This window comes from Gossypium hirsutum, chromosome A02 (genome assembly GCF_007990345.1).
Source record: "Gossypium hirsutum isolate 1008001.06 chromosome A02, Gossypium_hirsutum_v2.1, whole genome shotgun sequence".
NCBI lineage: Eukaryota > Viridiplantae > Streptophyta > Magnoliopsida > Malvales > Malvaceae > Gossypium > Gossypium hirsutum.
In genome coordinates this window covers 41730206-41754694 of record NC_053425.1, presented here as the reverse complement: position 1 = coordinate 41754694, position 24489 = coordinate 41730206, and positions in this window count along the sequence as shown.

Sequence of the window (24489 nt, the reverse complement as noted above, 5' to 3'; positions counted from 1 at the left end):
TATGGAGGTCCCCAAGACCTAAGACATACTTTTATATAAGGTGGGACTAAATAGAACACAATCAGAATTTTCAGAACTTAGAAAAATTTTCAATTCTGTTGATGTCACACACCCATGTGACCAGGCCGTGTGCCTTACACGGGCACCAGACACGCCCATGCAATCTAACTGTGCCATAACAGAGTATATATACTAACTTTTACACACAGCCAACAGACACAGCCGTGTGCCATGGCCGTGTGATACTTAGCTAGCTACTGACTGAAGCCCATGGCCATATGACATGCCCATGTGTCTTAACCGTGTGATCTTAAGAGGTTACTACCATTCATACACGGCCACAAGGCACGCCCTTGTTCCCTGACCGTGTGGCTTAATGTAGGCTTGGTTTAAGCCAACTTGCCACCCCTATTTCGGTCATTCCTACAAGAAATAATAAACAACATTTATACTAAAAGTTTCAGCTAATTCAATGCTCAAAACATGCTTCATTATAACTAAATCATCATTATTCAATAACCTACTCAAAACCATACCAAAACATATTAAAAAGAATCTTATTACAACAACATGCCAAAATGCTCATTTCATAGCTCACTTATGGCACCGTCTAACTCATGCTTCAACTTACCATTTCCTCAACTTGCCATATTTCAAAATGACCACCACATACAAGGCCATATAACCATTACAAGCATACACAATTTGGCATCACAAACCATTTACCAAAACTAAGCACAAACATACCATTTGCTAGCCAACTCTCATGGCATAACATATATACATATCAAAGCTTAAATATATAGACATTCTAGCCTATACATGCCATACTTAAAAAATTTACACTTTCAAAAGTACCAAAATGAGTTCGATAGTATGGTGACAATCCTTGAGTATCCCCGAGCCTTCAGTAGCTACAATATCTGTAAAACAGACAAAAATCACAGAGAGTAAGCTACAAAGAGCTTAGTAAGCCAAATGCAATTGGTTTAACTATTAAAGCATATAAAGTACAAATCAACAGCAAGAATTCATAATCATTTCACAGAATAGTTCATGTGCCAAACCATGCTCATTTACTCGTATACATGTCATGTTTCATTTCCATGATTTCATACATACTTCGCATTATTATTTCACGGAAACAGAGTCTTTCATATTCAGAAATTTAGTACGATACAAACATACCTGTATAGATTATAATTTTATATATTCATTCCCATATCTCGTACTCTATCATCAGACGGTTCAGAAACGATACAGATACTCATAAACAGGTACAATGCCGACATCCCGGACGTGGTCTTACATGTAATTTAATATCGATGCTTCTGTCCTAGACAGGGTCTTACACGAATTCAGATACGATGCCAATGTCTCAAACATGGTCTTACACATAAATCTCAAATCGAGGCCTGTGTCCTAGGAACAGTCTTACACGATATCTTAGATTGATATCAACGTTCCGTTATAAACATACAAAGCTTTTCAGATACTAGCATATTATCGGAATTTACTCAGAATTCATTCATCATGCTATCGTAGCCGTCCAATACAGATTATAACTAGTATATACAACATTCAATCAATTTAACACGTAATTGTATTTTGACTTACCTGGTACGAATTTCGAACGAAAATGACTTGACTATTCGATTATTTTGGACTTCCCTTGATCTAAGTTCGATTTTCTTTGTTCTTGATCTAAAAAAATTAAAATTCAACCATTCAACCATTCATTTCATTTAAAATAATCCCTGAACACATATTTAGGGCACTTTTCATTTTACCCCTTACATTTTCACATTTTGACAATTTAGTCCATTTTTCACAAAATCACAAATATGTAAAATTCACCAAGACTATAGCTTGGCCGAATATACATAGCTTCCATACAAGTCCAAATAACCTATTTAATTCACAATTTGGTCCTTCAAAACCTCATTTTCACAAATTAGCCCAAATAGCTCTATTTCATTAAAAATTCAAGAACAAAACATGATAATCTCACATATACCTTTCATAATCCATGTAAAACATTACAAAGCTCATATAATCATCAACGACACATTTCATAATCTTCAATAGAAACAGAAATTCAGACATGGGTTTTGAAAAATACGAAGCAACGATAACAGAAACATAGAAATCATCAAAAACCAAACAAATTTCATACCTCAATCTAGCTACCAAAGTTTCGAATGTATAAAAGCTTCAAACCCTACTTCTTTTTGCTGATTTTTGGCTATCATTCATGATAAAATGGCTTCCTTTCATTTTATTTTATTAAATATAACATTAAAAATTAGTTTACCGTTTTATCCTTAATGAATTAACATAAAATTTTACCTAACACATGTCCTTTTATGACAAAATGCACTATCAGTGGTCAAATTGACATGCAAGTGCTTCACACTTTCTTTTTATAGCAATATAATGCCTTTAACAATTAGAATGCAACTTTTGCATTTTATGCGATTTAGTCCTTTTATCATAATTAAGCACAAAAATAGACAAATTAAATCACAGAAACTTCGCAAATATAAATTCACATATCACAGACACAGAAAATAATATTACAATATTTTTCAGAATCGGTTACATGGTCTCGAAACCACTGTTCCGACTAGGGTCTAAATCGGACTGTTACATACTTTCCTATTGAAAGTAAAGAAAATTATTTTTGGTTCTGTGTTTGATTTGTGATTGCTGGAGTCCACACTTAAAGCAATCCTTAGTATGGGTATAATGAAGGTTGAAAGCTAGGAACATCAAGTATTCATCTCGTACAAAGCACGTGTGCTTTTCGAGAAAAAAATTATTGCTATAAATATCACAAACCAATTCGATTTTCAAAAAATTTTAATTTTTCATTGTGATAGAAAATCATTTTAAAATTGAATTTTTTCCAACAATATTTGTATTGAATCTCTTCATGAAGTCACGGAGGGATTCATTCTTCTTTTATCATATCAACATGAGATAAGCTAATAACTATTGTGGTGTTTTGTTGGCAAAAAGTCTCATGAATAACCTGGTCAATTGCTCAAAAGTGCAGATAGATCCCGAAGGTAATGACAGGTACCACTGTTAAGCTGTATTGGAGAGATTCATAGAGAAAGCCTTGGACTTTACAGTGTCGGAGGCCCCGATTATGTTTATATGATTGTTGTACTGGGCAAAATGGTCCTTTCTATCTTATATACCACTGTAAAGATAGCTTAAGGAATTTAAAAGAAGAAGAAAAGTTGAAGGCCAAAACTTTCCGGTTTAATAATTGATTGGTGTAACTCCATAAGGTCTGCTTATGTTTGGATCCCTGCATTTCTTTCAAGTTTAAATTTAGATCTGTTGTATTCTTCTCAGCCATATTTTGATGCCACTCCTAATTTTGGTGAGTGATGGGATGGTCTTTATTTATAGACTCATCCTCAATGCGCTCTTTTTTACTGCGAATGGTTGGTTAGGCCAAGTCCTTTTGATGGGTTGGAAGGGCTTGGTTGGTTCTAATAGTACCATCTTAAGCTGCGTGAAGCTTACCAATTAGTTGCTCATTATTGGCATTTTGTAAGTCTAACAGGCGTTGACACTCCTTTTATTTCTGAATAGGTGCTGCTGAGCCAAGAGTTGTACCTCCATGAAATACATATTTTCCTATGTCTTATGGATTAGTGATGAAGATTAGATGCCTATTTTTGTTGAGAGGTTTGATTTGGAGGAATGGCGGTGATATTTGGTTGAGATGGAGAAGCTATAAAGTGGGAAAAAAATTGTCGCAAGTGGTGGGTAAGTCATTCTTTAAGGACCTAGGAAAAGGTTCCAGGAGGTTGTTGAGTCCTTGGGGTGGCTAGTGGTATGGCAATATGGAAAAAAACATGTAAGTGCTTTCATGAGTTGAATGAAAGCTACCAAAGGGTCAACAGCTTATTGGTTTGTTGCTTGGTAACTTGGAGGACGGGTTTGGCTTGACAGGAAGTCATTATTGGTGGGGTTGGTGATGGTTTCTAGAGAAGAGGAATTAGAGAGGTTGGTAGAGTTAGTAAGGTTTGGGAGGTTTGAGAGTATCATCATTCTAACAGGAAGCCAAGTTGTTCTACGCTTATTGCACCAACTATTGATACAATGTACAACAAGGGAAGGGGTAAGGAGGAGTATGTGGTGGTGTTAAAAAGGTCAATTTACTTTGAGAAGCGAAGAGCCAGAAATGGACAAGAGGAAAAATTGACTGTTGGACGAGATGGAAATTGCTCAGAGTAAGTTTAGTGCTCCAAAAGTTGATCATTTCTTTATCGTTGGGAGGGTATTTATAGGAGAGGTCTTCTTTTCTTATAGCATGATGTGGAAGGTCATTACAATGGAAAATGGATGTACTGACATATTGTACGTAAGAAGCAGACGTAGTGGTCCTAGACAGTACCAAGTTATTGTTATTCTCTGGTGGGGTCCACTCATTATTAGAAGCCTGTTCACACTTGGAGAAATGTTTTGCACCTAAAAAATGAGTTCTTTATGAGGTAAATTGTCACAGCCTCAATTGGTGATATGGTATTGTCTAGGAAATTGCACTAGCGATACCACCTAAGTTACGATTTATACGGGTTAATGTTGGTGAATTCCCTAAAGGAGTAATTTGCTAAACTTTTTTGAGTCTACAGGATCTCATTCCACAGTTAGCAAGTTTCTTATTGTGGTGAGATCCTTATTTGGCTGACTCTTTCACAAATAAGTTTGCCAACCATGTTTTGTGTTGCTATAGATGTACTTGTAGTGGCTAGTGGGACATATTTAAGTCATCTAGCATCCTAGTGGAGGTAACGTATCAATAACCAGGACATCTGGGGAGCCTCGTAGGATGTGATTAATTAGTGGAAACGTGCGTGCATGATTACCGATTAGAGATGAACCATGAGTGGGATTTGGGCTAGAGATAGCTATAAATAGGACAACTCAGTAATGGAGAGAAGATTTTCATTTCATTTTCTTTGTTTGCCTTCGTTATCATTGAAGAAAACCCGGAGGTGTTCTTCATTATTAATGGTAGAACTATTGGTTAAGCTTTTAAGAGCTTCTTTCTTAAATATTGTCTGCTGGTAAATTCTTAAGTCCTTCTTTAAGTTTTACCAGATAGAAATGAGTTGTTGTAAGGGTTTTTCAGTAGGATTACCATTTTTATAACGGATAGAAAGAAAACTTTCATCCGGGAACTGTTGCATATTTACTAATTCATGTTATTTCATTAAGTTGTGGTTGTTTTTATATTTAAAGAAGTCATTTGATGTTTTAGCCAAAGATATGGGAGAAGGTCCCAGTGTTGAAGGGAAATAACCTATTGATAAGGAAAAATTTCAGTGAAGGTGTAACACCCTAACCTATATCCATCATCGAAATAAGGTTACGGAGCATCATGTCCAAACATTTAACACACAATTGACTTTATGATAATTGGCATAAATATTATTAAGATCTTATTATCATAATTACTCAATCGTAACCTTACCGAAGGTTCATCACATAACGAGCTCATTATGTATGAGTTTTACTTACATACATGCATCATCTCAAATTGGATTTACAAACAATTCATCTTTGACATACTCGTTAAATAACCTATTGAATTTCCTGCTGAACCACTTGGAATACTAAAGGACACTCAGGAATCTCGTACACACAGTACCATACCAATGCCATATCCCAGATATTGTCTTACATGAAATCTCGTATCAATGCCAATATTCCAGCTATGGTCTTACACAAAGTCTCATATCAATTCCATATCCCAAATATGGTCTTACACGTTATCTTAGTAACCCTAATGTCATGACATTTGTATCCTATATATTCCTAAGGTTCAACCGGGATTGCACACTTTTTGAAAATTTATCGAATACGTCCAAGGGTCAATCAAAATTCATACAATAATAAATCATTTAAAACATAATTAAAATAATGCATTATTTACATACGAACTTACCTTGGTACAAAATAGTAGAAATGGGACCAAATCGTCAAACACTTTATTTTTCCCCCGATCTAGGTCCGAACCTTGTTTTTCTTGATCTATAATATCAAATTTAACTCATTTAATATTCACATTGTTCAATTCAGCCCAAAAATTACACTATGGAAAAAATTACGATTTTTCCACTAAACTTTGACATTTTTATAATTTAGTCCCTAGGCTCGTAAAATGATTTTTATCAAATTTCTTCATTACCCAAGCCTATCTGAATCTTTATTGTACTCATACCAGCCCAGAGTTTTCATTCAATCACAGTATTACTACTTATTTTATAACTTTTACAAATAGGTCCTTTCAAGCATTTTCATCGAAAATCACTTAACAAAAGTCATTTATCAAACATCAAACTTCCATAATCTATCATTAAATATCAAAATACACACATTTATAACATGGGTCAAACCTTAGAACTTAATCATTTCCCAAATTAGTGGTAGAAATAGGTAGATCGAGTGATAACGACTTCAAAAATGTAAAGAGCATTAAAAATGAGACAAGAACGAACTTACAATCGAGCTTTAAAAGTGGAAAAACCCTAGCTATGTCTTCTCCCTTCATGTTTCAGCCAATCAAGAAGAAAATGGAGTAAAGTTTTCTATTATTTTACTTATTTTGTCTTTAATTGACAAATTACCAAAATGCCCTTTTTATAAAACTTGAAATTTGTCTTACCTCATATCTATTTTTGTTCACTAACTTAACAAATGGTCTAATTACTATCTAAGGACCTTCAATTTAAAATTTCATAACAATTAGACACCTCTAGCATGTAGAACTCAACTTTTGTACTTTTTACAATTTAGTCATTTTTGCTAAATTGAGTGCTCAAATGTCAAAATTTTCGAACAAAATTTTCACGAAATCATTCCATAAACTATAGACCATAAGAATGTAATAAAAAAAGGTTTTTTTTATGTCAGATTCGTGGTCCCAAAACCACTGTTCTGACTAGGCCCAAAATCGAGTTGTTACAATGGCTTGGGTACTGTTTTGTCATAGCTTCCTCAGGTTCCCACATAGCCTTTTCGACCCTATGTCGTTGCCATAAAACTTTCACTAAAGCTATACTATTATTTCTCAACTGTGTAACTTCTCGAGCTAAAATCTTGATCGGTTCTTCACTGTATGTCATATCAGGTCGAATCTCAACTTCTATCTGTGAAATCAAATGTGAAGGATCAGAACGATATCATCGCAACATCGACATATGAAACACATTACGGATTCTTTCCAACTCTATCAATAAATCTAACCGATATGCCACTGGCCCTATTCTTTCAATAACTTCATACGGCCTAATGAAACGTGGACTCAACTTGCCTTTACGACCAAATTTGAGAATCTTCTTCCACGGAGATACTTTCAGAAATAATTTATCACCGATCTAAAATTCAATCCCTTTTCTTTTCAAATCTACGTATGTCTTTTGCGGATCTAAAGCTGCTTTCAAGCAATCACAGATTACCTTTACTTTTTCTTCAGTTTCTCTAACCAAATCAACCCCATGAATCCGTCTCTCACTACGCTCAGTCCAGTACAATAGAGTTCGACACTTGTGACTATATAATGCCTCATAAGGTTCCATCTTTATACTCGACTGAAAATTGTTGTTATAAGCAAATTCGAAAAATGGTAGATATTTCTCCCAACTACCTTCGAACTCTAAAACACAACAGCAAAGCATATCTTCGAGTACCTGAATTGTTCTTTCAGACTGACCGTCGATTTGTGGATGAAATGCGGTATTAAAGTTCAAATTTGTACCCAAAGCCTCTTGTAATTTCTTCCAAAATCTCAAAGTGAACCTCGGATCTCTATCAGAAATAATAGAAATAGGCACACCTTGCAATCTCACAATCTCAGAAATATATAATTCAGCTAACTTATCAAGTGAGTAGTCAGTACGTACCAGAATAAAATGAGCCGATTTCATTAATCTATCAACAACAACCTAAACGGCATCTTTCTTTTTTGGAGTCAAAGGCAACCCAGTTACAAAGTCCATAGTAGTCCTATCCCACTTCCACTCAGGTACCATCACTGGCTGAAGTAAACCCGAAAGCACTTGGTGTATAGCTTTTACTTCTTGACAAATCAAACATCTCGAAACAAACTCTGAAATATCTCGTTTCATACCTGACCACCAATGCAATTTCTTCAAATCATTATACATTTTTGGACTACCCGGATGCACAGATAAACAACCATTATGTTCTTCATGAAGAATTTTTTGAATAAGTTCATCATTTTTCAGTACACAAATTCTGCCTCGGAACATCAAATAATCATTGGATCCGATATGAAAATCTGAATCACTACCCGATTCACAAAGAACTCTTTTAACTTGCAAATCACTATCACATTTCTGAGCTTCACAAATTTATTGAAGAAATAATGGTCTAGCTCTCAACTCAGCTAGGATCGAACGATTATCGAAAAAAGTCAACCGTGTATTCATCACTCTCAAAGCAAACAAAGTATTTCTACTCACCGCATCTGTGACTATATTTCCTTTAACCGGGTGGTAATCAATTACTAGCTCATAATCTTTCAGTAATTTGAGCCATCTCCGTTGCCGCAAGTTTAAATCTTTCTGAGTCATCAAGTATTGTAAACTCTTATGATCAGTAAAGATATTAAATTTCTCACCGTACAAGTGATGTCTCCAAATTTTTAAAGTGAAAACAATTGCGGCTAATTCCAAATCATGCGTCGGATAAATCTTCTCGTGCAGTTTCAATTGCCTTGAGGCATAAGCTATCACTTTGCCTTTTGCATCAACACACATCCTAATCCATCTAGTGACGCATCACTATAAATTACAAACTCTTTTCCCAGCTCAGGTTGCACTAGAACCGGCGCCTCAGTCAATAATGCTTTCAACTTCTTGAAACTTTGTTGACATTTTTCAGACCATTCAAATTTAACATCTTTTTGCAACTGCTTATTCATAAGAGTAACAATCGTCGAAAATCCTTTGACAAAACGTCGATAATATCTAGTTAAGCCCAAAAAGCTTCTAACTTCAGATACATTCCTTGGCTGTTTCCAATCAACAATTGCTAAAATCTTACTTAGATAAACCCGGATACCATCACCTGAAACAATATGTCCCAAAATCTCACTTCTTGGAGCCAAAACTCACTTTTACTGAATTTAGTGAGCAGCTGCTTATCTCTGAAGGTCTGCAATAGAGTTCTCAAGTGCTCGCATGCTCGTACTTGTCTCGAGAATAAATCAGAATATCATTGATGAACAAAACCACAAACTTATCTAAATACGGTCAGAAAATTCTATTCATCAAGTCTATAAAAACAACAGGTGCATTAGTCCCAAAGGCATAACAAGAAATTCATAGTGCCCATACCTTGTCCTGAAATTGATTTTCGACACATCCGTCTCTTTAACTCTCAACTGATAGTAGCCAGATCTCAAATCAATTTTCTAGAATACCATTGCTCCTTTCAATTGATCAAACAAGTCATCAGTTCTCCGCAAAGGATACTTGTTCTTTATAGTCACCTTGTTGAGCTATCGATAATTGATGCAAAGTCTCATAGATCCATCTTTCTTCTTTACGAATAACACTAGAGCACCTTAGGAAGAAAAACTCGGTCTCGCAAAACCCTTATCCATTAACTCTTGCAACTGAGCTCTTAATTCTTTCAATTCAGTTGGAGCCATTCTATATGGAGCAATAGATATTGGTGAGGTCTCTGGTACTAAGTCAATACCAAACTCAACTTCTCTAATCGGAGGCAACCCAGGCAACTCTTCTAGAAACACATCCGGATATTCACAAACTATCTTCACTAACTCAATTTTCAATTCAGACATCTTTGTAATCAACATATAAGCAAGATAAGCTTCACAACCTTTCCTTACATATTTTTGGGCAGATATCGAAGAAATCACAATAGGTAATTCACCCGACTCATCTGAATTAATCCGAAGAGTTTCACTATTTTCACCATTTTCACATTTCAGTTCAATAACCTTTCTTTTATAGTTCACTACGACATCATGTAGTGTCAACCAATCCATACCCAAAATAACATCGAATTCATCAAATGGCAACAATACAAATCATCCAGAAAATAGTGACCTCGAATCATCAAAGGGACAATTCTTGCAAGCTCTATCAACTAATACATATTTGCCTAAGGGGTTTGACACTCTAATCACAAACTCAGTTAACTCAACAGGCAAGCTCTTACTAGCTATCAATTTTACACAAACATAAGAATAGGTCGATGAAAGATCAATCAATGCAACTACATTAGTATTATAGAGAGAAAAAGTACCAGTGATAACATCGAGAGATGTCGTTTCTTCGCGAGCACAGATGGTATAGGCTCTAGCAAGTGCTTGAGCTTTGGATCTCATAGCTGAATCCTTCGTCACACCTTTACTATTAGTTCCATTTCCGGCATTCCTCAGTCGCCTACCCCTATTAGTAGTATTATTCGGCCTTGCACTCTAAAAATTTTCTTTCTCAGCCATTTTGGGGCAATCTCAGATAAAATGCTCTTAAAAGCTACACTTGAAACAAGCCCGGTCATTCATCCTACGCTCGCCGGGATGTCTTCTTCCACAATGATGACATTTGGGTTTGTTAGGCCTTACATTACCCACACTTGCCATTAAAGTGGCTTAAGATTTAAAACTTGAGTATTGCTTCCCATGGTCTCTATGAGAATACCCAGCTGATACATTCGAAAGGGAATACTTTTCTTTAGATTTCTTTGAATGAGATGGAAATGACTTACTCATCGGTCTTTCCCTCAAATCTCTAGCTTCACAATTAGCTTTTCTCTTCTCTTTATTCAACTCTTAGGCCTTCCAAGCTCGCTCGACTACCACCACTAATTCTTTTAGCTCTAAGATCCCAACTAACACACGAGTATCCTCATTCAATCCATCATCAAACCTCTTGCACATGATAGCCTCAGTGGATACACACTCTCGAGCATATTTACTAAGTCTGACAAACTCTCGCTCATACCCTTTCACTAACATTCGACCCTGTTTCAGATCAAGAAATTCCTTACTTTTTTGATTGATGAACCGTTGACTAATATATTTCTTTCGGAACTCCTTTTGAAAGAATTCCTAGGCAATCCTCTCTCTCAATACCATAAATGCTAGCGTATTCCACCAGTGGTATGCAGAATCTCTTAAAAGTGAGATAGCACACTTTAAACACTCATCTGGTGTGCAAGATAGCTCATCAAATACCTTAGTTGAGTTTTCGAGCCAAAAATCGGCTCTCTTTGGATCATCATCCATATTAGCTCTGAAATCTTTAGCCTTGTGCTTTTGGATCTTATCAACAGAGGGCTTGTTCATTCTTACAAATTCTATACCTTATGGAGCTACGGGAATCGGTCGAGGAATAGGTGGGGGTGGAGGAGGTTGGGTATTCGGATTTGTTCACACAAACTTCATATACCACTCATTCATCATGTGGAGAAAGGCTTCCTTAGCCCTTTCTCCCTGACCAACAGTTGGCGGTCTACTATCAGACGGCACTGACCCTTTAGTGGGAGCCAGCGCATTACTTTTAACGTTATCAGGCTCAACTTGGTTGGGATTCATTTACTATATGAAAACACAATCTAAAATTGTCAAGAGTTATCACACTATCACAATTCATTTATGGCATGTATAGTTAGACTCATACACACGTTACGTTAGTCTGAGAATCGACTAAATTGTAGCTCTGATACCACTAAATGTAGCACCCCTTACCCGTATTCGGTGCTGAAATAGGGTACGAGGCATTACCAGACTTATGCACGAGCAATCATACAAAACTGAGACGTAAATTTTCCATCAAAAATTAAAATTTTTCACATTCATTCATGTCATCCCTAAAATGAACATATGAGGCCCAAAACATGCATTGGAAGCGGTTCGGGACTAAACCGAGAACTTTAAAAATTTAACAACACTTAGAAAATTTCTCACTAAACAGGGGACACACGCCCGTGTGGCTTGAGACACGCCTTTGTGGGCTGGCCATGTGGTCCCAAATGCCCGTGTCCCTAACCTATGTAACTCTTTTAGTAAAATTACTAGTAATCATGTCTAGAGACGAGGCTTTGTAATGCCCCAAAAATCCCGAATCCTAAACTTTCATTTTTTTTCGGTTTTGAAAAAAATTGTGTTTAACATTCCTAGTCAAGTGTTAATTATGTGATAGCAGGTCTTGGTTAAGGTGTGAGTTTAAACTTAAAGGTGAAGGAAATTATGGTTTAATTATTAAAAGAATAATGTTGGTAAGTAGGTTGGCTTTTAAATAAATGAAGGAAGAAATGGGACACAAAAAAGCTTTATGGTGGAGTGGTAAGTGGTGTCACATGCAAGGCAATGAGGAAAGGGGTTCGAATCCCTCCTTGCTCAAAGGAAGGATTTATTTTTGCTTAAGGGATGGATAGTGGTGGTGTTGAATGTGAACTCCATAGGGAGTGATAAGAGGAGAAATTTGAAGAGGGGATTAAGGGGTTATCAGGGAGAAAATTTAGGAGATGAGGAGTGTAAAGAGGTGGAGCTGAATTGGGGATTAGGGGATAGGAAATTTGGCTAGAGGCTATATATAGATGCCAAATGTGAGGTTGCCAGGCTAATACCGAATTCTCCCTCACCTTGTTGTCAGAAAGCACCTTCTTTCTCCAAGGATCTAAAAGCCGAAAATCCTTAGTTCTTCCTTCTTTTTCTTTATGTCGATTCTCTATTCTTCCCTACTCAAAGTTTTCTTTTTGATTCATCTCTGGTTTTAAACGATTTCTACTTTTCTTTCTGCCGAATAACCTTTTTCACCATATAAGTCTCAAGAGCCGAATATCCTCTGTGCCGCCACTACTCTTTCTACTTCGACCGATTCTAGTGTAAGTGTTTTGCTCTCTCAATCAGTTTTGCTAGTATAGTTCACTTTGTCCCTCACTTCTTCTAATCGGTTTTGGTAGGATTAGTATCAAATCCCAGACTTTTGGATCTCTGCCGATTTGGTCCCTAGGTGTTAAAACTTTGGTAAGTGTTTTTCACTTCGGTAAAGGTTGGCCGAATAGGCTTTAGTAGAAAAAGGGTGACATATGCTGGATACAAGTCACCCAGTATGTTTTTAATGATAAAGGTTAATGCGGATCTGGGTAGCACTCATGATTAGTGATCAAGGAAAGCTTATTAAGACTTGGCGTTTCAGGTAAGGTTAAGGTGAGACTTCGGCTTTTGGTAAAGTATTCGATAAGTATATGTGAGTAATCATTGAGTGATATCAATTGTAGGTTGGTGGTAAGGGGGATCACAGAATGCTTTATTACCAGGTGTGTACATACACTGCACACACAGAGTATATCGACAAAAGCCAAAATGCCAAAAAGCCGAAATGCCGAAAAGCTGAAAGTTTGGCTACGGTAGTCTTGCGAGTGTGCGAACACTCGTACGGGGGAAACCAATAGGTTATCTGAGGCCCAATGGGTGATTCCATGAACTTGGGCCATGTTTCGGCCAACCGGGCCAAGATGGGCTAAGTGGGCCCGATGGACTGTTGGGCCAATAATAGACAAAATTGGCAACTTGATGTTAAGTGATGGAAATTATATGAAAGCATGTATATGAATGTGATTTGGGCCTAATGGGCCATATGAATGTGATTTGGGCCTAATGGGCCGTACGAATGTGATTTGGGCCTAATGGGCTATATGAATGAGATTGGGCCTAGTGGGCCATTTGCATGTATGTAGACTCATTTGGGCTTTGTAAGGGGTTTTCGGCCTAGTATCTGATAGCTGTTTAATTGACATAAAACTTAATTAATTAATTGCGACCATGGACGAGTCATAAGGTTAAGGTGTGGTAATGGGTATATGCATGTCTAGGATTGGATCTAGAGAGAGCTTGGTACTTAAGCGGTCTCAATGACCCACCTCCTCTTCTCTGGAATCCTACCTGGTGCATAGTATCTGTTCACTTTAGCCAACGAGGACTTGTCAACAGACCAAGGTAAGTAATAAACCCATAATAAAGAAAATTACCGAAATGCCCTTAAGGGCGAGAATGACTAAAATACCCCTATGTGTTGAATGTAAGATTTATGGATGTTGCATGTGTACCTGTTGCATTCATATAATATTCTGTTTAGGTTGCATATGGGTTGGGAATTATGGAACGGAGGAAGTATATGAGGATCGCATGGTTGCTTGACAACCGTGGGTCCACCGACGGCTTTTAAGCCCAATATGTGATTGCCAGCTTGCTGCAATGAAAGTAGTTTCGCAACCGGGCTACCGTTGATGTGTATTGGATAGGTGGGTCAATATTTATATCCCCACATGATGTGTATCGGGGGACGGAGTTGATGTGTAACGGTTGGGTTATTGGGGTGGGTTGCACTGCATGTATGATTTTATGGTGATTGATGAATGCTTATTACTCATCGAGGGTTGTACACACTGAGTTTTCAAAAATTGACTCCTCTTTTATTTTTCTTAGGTGATGCTCAGTAGAAGGTTCGATGTTTGGAGGGACTCGGAGGTGGCCAGCTAGCACGACAACTTGGACTTTTTTTTTAAAAAAAGAAAGCATATAGTTTCTAGCTTATTAAGTAATTTTAGTCTGTAATGAAATAAGGCCTTCCCTTTTATTATTATTTGGATTGTTATTTTTATGCGTTGTAATTATGAAAAGGTGAACATGGGTTTCCTAAATCATATATTGTTTTTCTACTTTTTCGTAACTAAATTTTAAAATGATAGGCTTTCATAAATCATATGTTTTAAACAAGCTTTTGCGATTGAAAGAGAGTTTTTATAAGTTAATTAAGGTTTCTCATTTTAAGAAGGGTTTTCAATGAAAACGAGGTTTTCTCTAAAACACTTCAATGTGACGCGCCCGATTCAGCCATAACGTCTAGGCCGAGTTTAGGGCGTTACAGGCTTCCTCACGAGCTCGGATAGCATAAGCTCTTGCAGGTGCTTTGGCCTCAGATCTAACAACAGTATCCCTAGTAGCTCTTTGACCACCACTTGCATTTCCCATATTTCTGGAAGGTCTACCTCTAGCTGAGGTGTTGCTCGGTCTCGAATTATGTACATTCACTTGCTCAGCAGGTTCAAAACAATCTCTTATAAAATGGTCCAGATATCCACATCGGAAACAGGCTCGGCCACTCAATCTACAATTTCCCAGATGTCTTTTACAACAGTTTTTACATTCAGGTTTCTCAGATCAGACATTCCCCACACTTGCAATAGAAGTAGCAGGAGCTCTAAAATTCGAATACAATCTAGCTCGATGTAACGCCCCGTACCCGAGACCGTCGCCGGAGTCGAACACGAGGTGTTAACAGACTTAATTCATTACTTAAACAGCTCAAACAATTTATTTTTAAAATTTTCAGTCAAGCTAGCAATCTGCATCACAGTCGCTTAAAAATTCACATCTCGAGTTCCAAAACTCTAAATCCAATTCCGTAAATTTTCCCTGAAACTAGACTCATATATCTATTTACTAATTTTTTTCCAGAATTTTTTGGTCAAGAAAATTAGTACAGTTTATTAGTTAAAGTATCCCCTGTTTTAGGGTTTGACTACTCTGACCTCTGTGTATTACGAATCAGATATATCCCTGTACAGAGTTTCAATGACTATGCCGTTTATTTCTAATAAAACTAGACTTAATAAGGAATCTGTAAATATAAATCATGACTTCTAATTATCTTTTAAAAATTTATGGTGAATTTCCAAAGTCAGAACAGGGGATCCAGAAATCGCTCTGGCCCTGTTTCACAAAAATTTAAACATCTCATAAAATATAACTCATATATCTGTTTTGTCCCATCCATATGAAAATAGACTCATAATTCTTCAATTCTATATTTTATTCACCATCTAATTGTATCTCTACTATTTTTAATGATTTTTCAAACTCACGTCACTGCTGCTATCTGAATCTATTTTATGGTAAATTTTACCTATTTCATGGTTTCCATGAATTAGCTAGCAATTTAGCATACATAACACCAAATATGATCATGATTAGCCATTCCAATGGCTAATCATTACCAAGCATTTCCAAACCACTCAATAACCATATCATAAGACCATATATAGAAATTGATTATAATGCTATACATGCCATACTCAAAATATGCAAGCCATTATGCCAAGATGGTATAAGGATATAGTGTGAGCATGCCTCCGACCGTTCCCGATTTCCAAGCTGGCTTGTCAAGACTACAAGGAATGAAAAGGAGGAAGTAAGCATAAATGCTTAGTAAGCTCACATGCAAATAGCAAGTAACACAACTATATAAGCAAACATAAAACATCATTTGCATAATCATCACCGAGACATTCATATCACATTTTCATTTATCATCTTACCATATTGTTGTTATATCGAGTTTTCAACCCGAGGTTAAGTACATACCTGTTCAAAGTATTCATTTCACAACACTTACCAATACGTCCCTTTCATCTCGAGTATTCCTCCATTTGAGTAGAATTTTACCCATTGAACACATCAGAATATAATTCGGATACATGGAAAGTTTGCACATAAGGGCCACATATGTAGCCAAGCTACCATGTAACCCGCCCATAAGTGAACTCGGACTCAACTCAACGAGCTCGGGCGTTCGCATCCATAAGTAAACTCGGACTCAACTCAACGAGCTCGGATGCCTAGTTACATCTCTCGAACTCAGACTCAACTCAACGAGTTCGGACATTCGCATCCATAAGTGAACTCGGACTCAACTCAACGAGTTCGGATGCCCAAATATCCTAGTGACATGTCACTTGTATACTAATCTATTCCTAAGGTTCAAACAGGATTTTCCTCGAACACATCTCCATGCCATCTTCCGTAAAATACCGAAACCAATACTCGGTAGCACTTTATATTTAACAAATAATTCACATAATTTGCATTTTATTCGAAAATAACCACAAAGCATATATTTCATGATAAAAATCATCATATCATATAATTAACATAAATAACTTAAAAATAACAATTATACTACATTATTTACACATGAACTTACCTCGTATGCGAAAATGGCTATTTTACCATTTCGTCCACAACTTGGTATTCTCCCCATTTTAGCCCGAATTTTAGTTTTCCTTGCTCTATCATTTAAAATATAGTCTAATTAGGACTCACATTATTCAAATTGACCCAAAATCATATTTTGGCAAAATTACAGTTTTGCCCCTAAACTTTCACATATTTACACTTTTGCCCCAAAGCTCGTAAATTAAACTTCAGTCTATTTTCTTATGTTTTATGACATGCTGATCATTTTTCCCTTCTATGGCAACATCAAATTCTCACTCTAACATGTACTTATGACTATTAGATATTTTTACCGATTAAGCCCTTTTGCTCGTTTTCGCTTAAAACCGAGTAGTACAAGTTGTCTAACATAATTTAAAACCTCATATTCTATCATAAAACACCAAAATACACAAATTTCACCTATGGGTATTTTTCCAAATATGAACCATAGGTTGAATTATTGCTAGCATAAGCTTAATCGAGCTACCGGGACTCCAAAAACGTAAAAATCGTTAAAAACAAGGCTAGAACGGACTTACAATCGAGCTTGGAAGCTTGAAAAACCCTATCCATGGTTTCTCCTTGCTACATTCGGCCATGGGGTTGAAGATGAGCAAAATTGGCTTTTAATTTTGTATTTTAATTCATTTTACCCCTAAATGACCAAAATGCCCTTACTACTAAACTTTCCGAAAATTCCATCCATGTCCAATTTTTGTCCATAGACTTAGAAATTGGTAAAATTCTATTTAAGACCTCCTAATTAATATTTCAAAACAATTTCATACTAGAAACTTCTAGAATGCAAGTTTTGCAAATTATTCGATTTAGTCCCTAATTTCAATTTAAGCACTTTATGCATAAAATTTCTTCACAAAATTTTCACACAATCATGAAATCATATCATAGACCTCAAAGTAATCATAAAATAATTATTTCTATCTCAGATTTTGTGGTCATGAAACCACTATTCCGACTAGGCCCAAAATCAGGATATTACACTCGATCTCGAATCGAATGTCCTACATCAGCCTTTGAACGGCTATGATCATCTCAAAATTTCTTTGTCACAGACTAAAATGATCTACACGAAGATCTCTTTCTAACATCTCTAGCTTCAGAATCAGCTTTTCTTTTCTCTTTACTTAATTCTTCAGCTTTACAAGCTCGCTCAACGAGCACTACCATTTCTTTAATCTCCAAAATCCCAACTAACAGACGAATATCTTCGTTTAGTCCATCTTCAAATCTTTTGCACATTATTGCTTTATTTGATACACATTCCCGAGCATACTGGCTCAATCTCACAAATTTAAGTTCGTATTCAGTAACAAGCATACGACCTTGTTTAAGCTCGAGAAACTATTTACGTTTCTGACGATGAATCTCTGACTAATGTATTTCTTCCGAAATTCAGCTTGGAAGAAATCCCAAGTAACCTGTTCATTCGGAACCACATATATTAAAGTTTTCCACCAATGGTACGCTGTATCTCTCAAAAGTGAAATGGCACATTTTTTACATTCCTCAGGATTCAAAGACATTTCATCAAATACTCGTATTGTATTATCGAACCAAAATTCGGCTCTTTCAGCATCATCATTCGTTGTAGCTCGGAACTCTTCAGCCCTATACTTTCTAATCTTATCAACTGGTGGTCTATTTAACTAAACTGGATTCACTGAGGGCATAACAGGAATTTGAGAAGGATTAACCGGGGGTGGAGGTTGTTGTACAGTCGGATTGGTTCTAATGTATTGGGTGAACCAATCATTCATTATCTGATAGAAGGCTTGTTTAGCCTCACCATCACGGCTACTCGTAGCCGATCGAGAATGAGCTTGCATCGTCCCTTATGCGAGAGCAGGCGCATTGCTTTTAACATCATTAGCTACAGCTCTATCGGGTCCCATTGCTATACAAAAGCACATTTCAATGTCAGGATTCATCATACTATTGCAGTTCATAAATATGGCATGTATAGCTAGCCTCACATATGCTATGGTAGTATTAGAACTAACTAAACCATAACTCTGATACCAATAAAAATGTAACACCCCTATTCCGTAACCGTCGCCAGAATAGGTAAGGGATATTACCAGACAGACAGAACATTACAGATCAATACAAAATCACAGATATCACATAATATTAATGCATAATAAAATCAATAATTCATCCCTTATGGAGGTCTCCAAGACCTAAGACATACTTTTATATAAGGTTGGCCTAAATAGAACACAATTAGAATTTTCAGAACTTAGAAAAATTTTCAGTTCTGTTGAGGTCACACGCCCATGTGACCAGGCCGTGTGCCTTACACAGGCACCAGACATGCCCATGCAATCCAACCGTGCCATAATAGAGTATATATACTAACTTTTACACACAGCCAACAGACACGGCCGTGTGATACTTAGCTAGCTACTGACTTAAGCCCATGGCCATATGACACGCCCATGTGTCTTAACCGTGTGATCTTAAGAGGTTACTACCATGCATACACGGCCACAAGGCACGCCCTTGTTCCCTGACTGCGTGGCTCAATGCAGGCTTGGTTTAAGCCAACTTTCCACCCCTATTTGGGTCATTCCTACAAGCAATAATAAACAACATTTATACTAAAAGTTTCAGCCAATTCAATGCTCAAAACATGCTTCATTATAACGAAATCATCATTATTCAATAACCTACTCAAAACCATACCAAAACACATTAAAAAAAATCTTATTACAACAACATGCCAAAATGCTCATTTCATAGCTCACTTATGGCACCTTCTAACTCATGCTTAAACTTACCATTTCCTCAACTTGCCAAATTTCAAAATGACCACCACATACAAGGCCATATAACCATTACAAGCATACACAATTTGGTATCACAAACCATTTACCAAAACTAAGCACAAACATACCATTTGCTAGCCAACTCTCATGGCATAACATATATACATATCAAAGCTTAAATACATAGACATTCTAGCCTATACATGCCATACTTAAAAAATTTACACTTTCAAAAGTACCAAAATGAGTTCGATAGTATGGTGACAATCCTTGACTATCCCCGAGCCTTCAGTAGCTATGATATCTGTAAAACAGACAAAAATCACAGAGAGTAAGCTACAAAGAGCTTAGTAAGCCAAATGCAATTGGTTTAACTATTAAAGCATATAAAGTACAAATCAACAGCAAGAATTCATAATCATTTCACAAAATAGTTCATGTGCCAAACCATGCTCATTTACTCATATACATGTCATGTTTCATTTCCATGATTTCATACATACTTCGCATTACTATTTCACGGAAACAGAGTCTTTCATATTTAGAAATTTAGTACCATACAAACATACCTATATAGATTATACATTTCATATATTCATTTCCATATCTCGTACTCTATCATCAGAAGGTTCAGAAACGATACAGATACTCATAAACAGGTACAATGCCGACATCCCGGACGTGGTCTTACATGTAATTCAATATCAATGCCTCTGTCCCAGATAGGGTCTTACACGAATTCAGATACGATGCTGATGTCCTAGACATGGTCTTACACATAAATCTCAAATCGAGGCCTATGTCCCAGGCACAGTCTTACACGATATCTTAGATTGATATCAACATTCCGTTAGAAACATACAGAGCTTTTCAGATACTAGCATATTATCAGAATTTACTTGGAATTCATTCATCAGGCTATCACAGCCGTCCAATACAGAATATAACTAGTATATACAACATTCAATCAATTTAACACGTAATTGTATTTTGACTTACCTCGTTCATGATATAACATTAATGATAAAATGGCTATCATTCATGATAAAATGGCTTCCTTTCATTTTATTTTATTAAATATAACATTAAAAATTAGTTTACCGTTTTATCCTTAATGAATTAACATAAAATTTTACCTAACACATGTCCTTTTATGACAAAATGCACTATCAGTGGTCAAATTGACATGCAAGTGCTTCACACTTTCTTTTTATAGCAATATAATGCCTTTAACAATTAGAATGCAACTTTTGCATTTTATGCGATTTAGTCCTTTTATCATAATTAAGCACAAAAATAGACAAATTAAATCACAGAAACTTCGCAAATATAAATTCACATATCATAGACACAGAAAATAATATTACAATATTTTTCAGAATCGGTTACGTGGTCTCGAAACCACTGTTCCGACTAGGGTCTAAATCGGACTGTTTCATATTGTCCTATTGAAAGTAAAGAAAATTATTTTTGGTTCTGTGTTTGATTTGTGATTGTTCGAGTCCACACTTAAAGCAATCCTTGGTATTGTTATAATGAAGGTTGAAAGCTAGGAACATCAAGTATCCATCTCGTACAAAGCACGTGTGCTTTTCGAGAAAAAAATTATTGCTATAAATATCACAAACCAATTCGATTTTCAAAAAAAATTAATTTTTCATTGTGACAGAAAATCGTTTTAAAATTGAATTTTTTCCAACAATATTTGTATTGAATCTCTTCATGAAGTCACGGAGGGATTCATTCTTCTTTTATCATATCAACATGAGATAAGCTAATAACTATTGTGGTGTTTTGTTGGCAAAAAGTCTCATGAATAACCTGGTCAATTGCTCAAAAGTGCAGATAGATCCCGAAGGTAATGACAGGTACCACTGTTAAGCTGTATTGGAGAGATTCATAGAGAATGCCTTGCACTTTACAGTGTCGGAGGCCCCGATTATGTTTATATGATTGTTGTACTAGGCAAAATGGTCATTTCTGTCTTATATACCACTGTTGTAACGCCCTAATTTTCGGGATTTTTCGGGTTTCTGTGATTTTTGGTAAAATTTGAAATTTTGGTGTTCTGAATATTAGAATTTTGTTTAAGTGTGTTAGTGGGCCTTTAGAAGGCCTAAACCTAAGTTAAACACGGTAAAATATCAAGTTGGATTTTAAATGAATAGGAGACTTGGTTAAGTGGGCTTTTAAGAAGAACTTCTAAATTATGACGTAAATAAGGCCTTGGTAAAGTGTCAAGGTGGCGCCACTAAGTTCCTAAAAAATGGTGTCTGGGAAGGAATTAAAGGTCCAGGGTACAAGTTGCAAGGTAAGCATATTGTTACTTTTTAATTTTAGGCATGTGCCGGGCATGTGATCACTTAAGTGAATTTCGACAAGGGCCTTAGAGAGGTTGGGCCGATTGTTTTAGTTGATATTAAGGTTAGTTTCTTTTCTTTTTCTGTCTTGGAGAATTAGGGTTAGCCACCTGAAAGCTTTCACTGCCATTCATCCTTTCTGAGTTCTCACAAAAGCCGAAAACGCAAATTCCTTCTCCTTGGTGCCAATTTCTTCTTCCTCTCTTTTTCCTCCATTTTCTTTCTTCCTTTTTTCTTTTTCTTCTAGCCAAAACCTTCTGATCACCTTACTCACCTCCTCTGTCAATCCCATCCTCCACAAAACCTCCATAGCCGATTACCATAAAAGCCGAAATCTCGAAAACTCACTTCTTGTGTCGATTTCTCCAAGCCAAAATCCTTTAGTTATTTTTGTTCTTTTTGATCAACTTTCATCTTCTCTAAACCCTTAGTATTTTTCGGCAACATTACTTCAAAGTTATAGCCTCAAATCGTCATCTTCTTCATCACTTAAAAGGCCGAAATACCATAGATTTAGGGACTCATAGCCGAAACTTCAGATCTCCTAGATTTGAGTTCTACTATCATTTAGAGGATAGATCTGCATCAGATATGCGTAGAAATTAAAGAGGAATAAGTGGTAAGTGCTCATCACCTCAGATCTAGTATTATTTTACAATTTAGAAAAGCCGAAGTCCCTAAAATCTAGGGAGGCTGTCGATTTGGGCATAGGGCTTTAAGGGTCTTTAACCGACGATTTCTTTTGGTGATTAGTGTCTTCTAGAGGTTTGATCGAAGGCTTGGATCACTAGACTTAGATCTAGTCATCGGTTTTCGGCAAAAAGGTAAGATTCTAAAGGCTTTAGGGGCATGGTTCGAATATGGGTTACTGAATATTGGGATTGGTTGTTGTGGGTCGCAATCTAAGAATTACGGTAATCAATTGTAGGACATCGTAAGGGATCTCAGTAGCAGTCGTCACGAAACAGGTGTGTATCGAACACCCTCTTATAGTTCAATTCGGCAAAAGCCGAAATGCAAAAATTTCGACATTTCGTGGGCTTGTGAGTGTGCAAGTACACACAAGACGTTTAGAAATCATTAGATCTGAAATCACAAAGTGGTAAGTTAGTCGTGTGTGAAATTTCATGCACTTCAGTAATTGGGCCTCGATAGGCTAAAATTGGGCCCAATGGGCTTACGGGCTCATACGGGTTAATAAAAAAATAATAAAAATGTATAATATAAAAAAAATAGGCAATAAGTATGTTCTGTTAGACTGTAGAATCGAAACTGCTTAAACCAGTAAACTAGTCATAAAACTTGAGTTAAATGGGCTTAAATTGCTAATGGACACTATAGGGCCCATTAGGGGTTTTAGGGCCCAATAGCTAAAATTGTGAAATTAAGACAAATAAATTTCTGCGATGACAAATGGGCTAGTAAGGACCGTAACATTTATGAGAACCCTTAAAACTGATAAAAGTACTGAAATACCTGTATAGGTGGAAAGTTTACAGTTTTACCCCTAGGAGCAAAATTACTAATATACCCCTAGGGTTAAGGTTGACCTGAATGCATGTTTGACTGTTACTATTTACTGCATGCCATGTTATTATTATCTAATGCATGGGACTGGGTTATTGATGGAAGAAGTACTGAAAGTGGCTTGACCACGTACTGGAGGCTTTGCCTCAACTTAGTGATATCTGAGCAGCTATGCTGCAACTGTGGAGTGTAGGGCTGGGTGGGTTGAGCTATTCCCCACATGGAGTGGAGGGCTGGTAGGGTGGAGTGTAGCGGTTGGTTATAGGCTGGGTTGGGCTTGCATACACGAATATGTCTGTTCTGTTCTAGAATGGGCCTATGGGCCATACTGTTATTTGAAAAGGGGCTAGGGCCCAGTTTATCGTATTCTGAAAAGGGCTTCGGCCTAGTACTTGCTGTTCTTTGAATAGGGCTTAGGCCCAATGGGCTTGAGCTGACTTGGGCTTTGGATGGGTTTTCCATATACACTGAGTTTTCCAAACTCACCCCGTTTCTCTTCCATCCTTGCAGGTGAGCGCTAGTTGGTGGACTTGGAGCTGGGCGGGATTCAGAGTGGCCACGAAGATTAAATTTCTGGTTTTAAATAAGTTTCAAGTAGTTTCCTTTTAAATTTCGCATTTATTTTTTATTATTTCTATTTTGGTTAAAGTTGTAATAAGGCCGCTCTATTATTTTTATTTTGGGTTTAGATTACTTAAATCATTTTCAACTTGAGATTCACATCACTTAA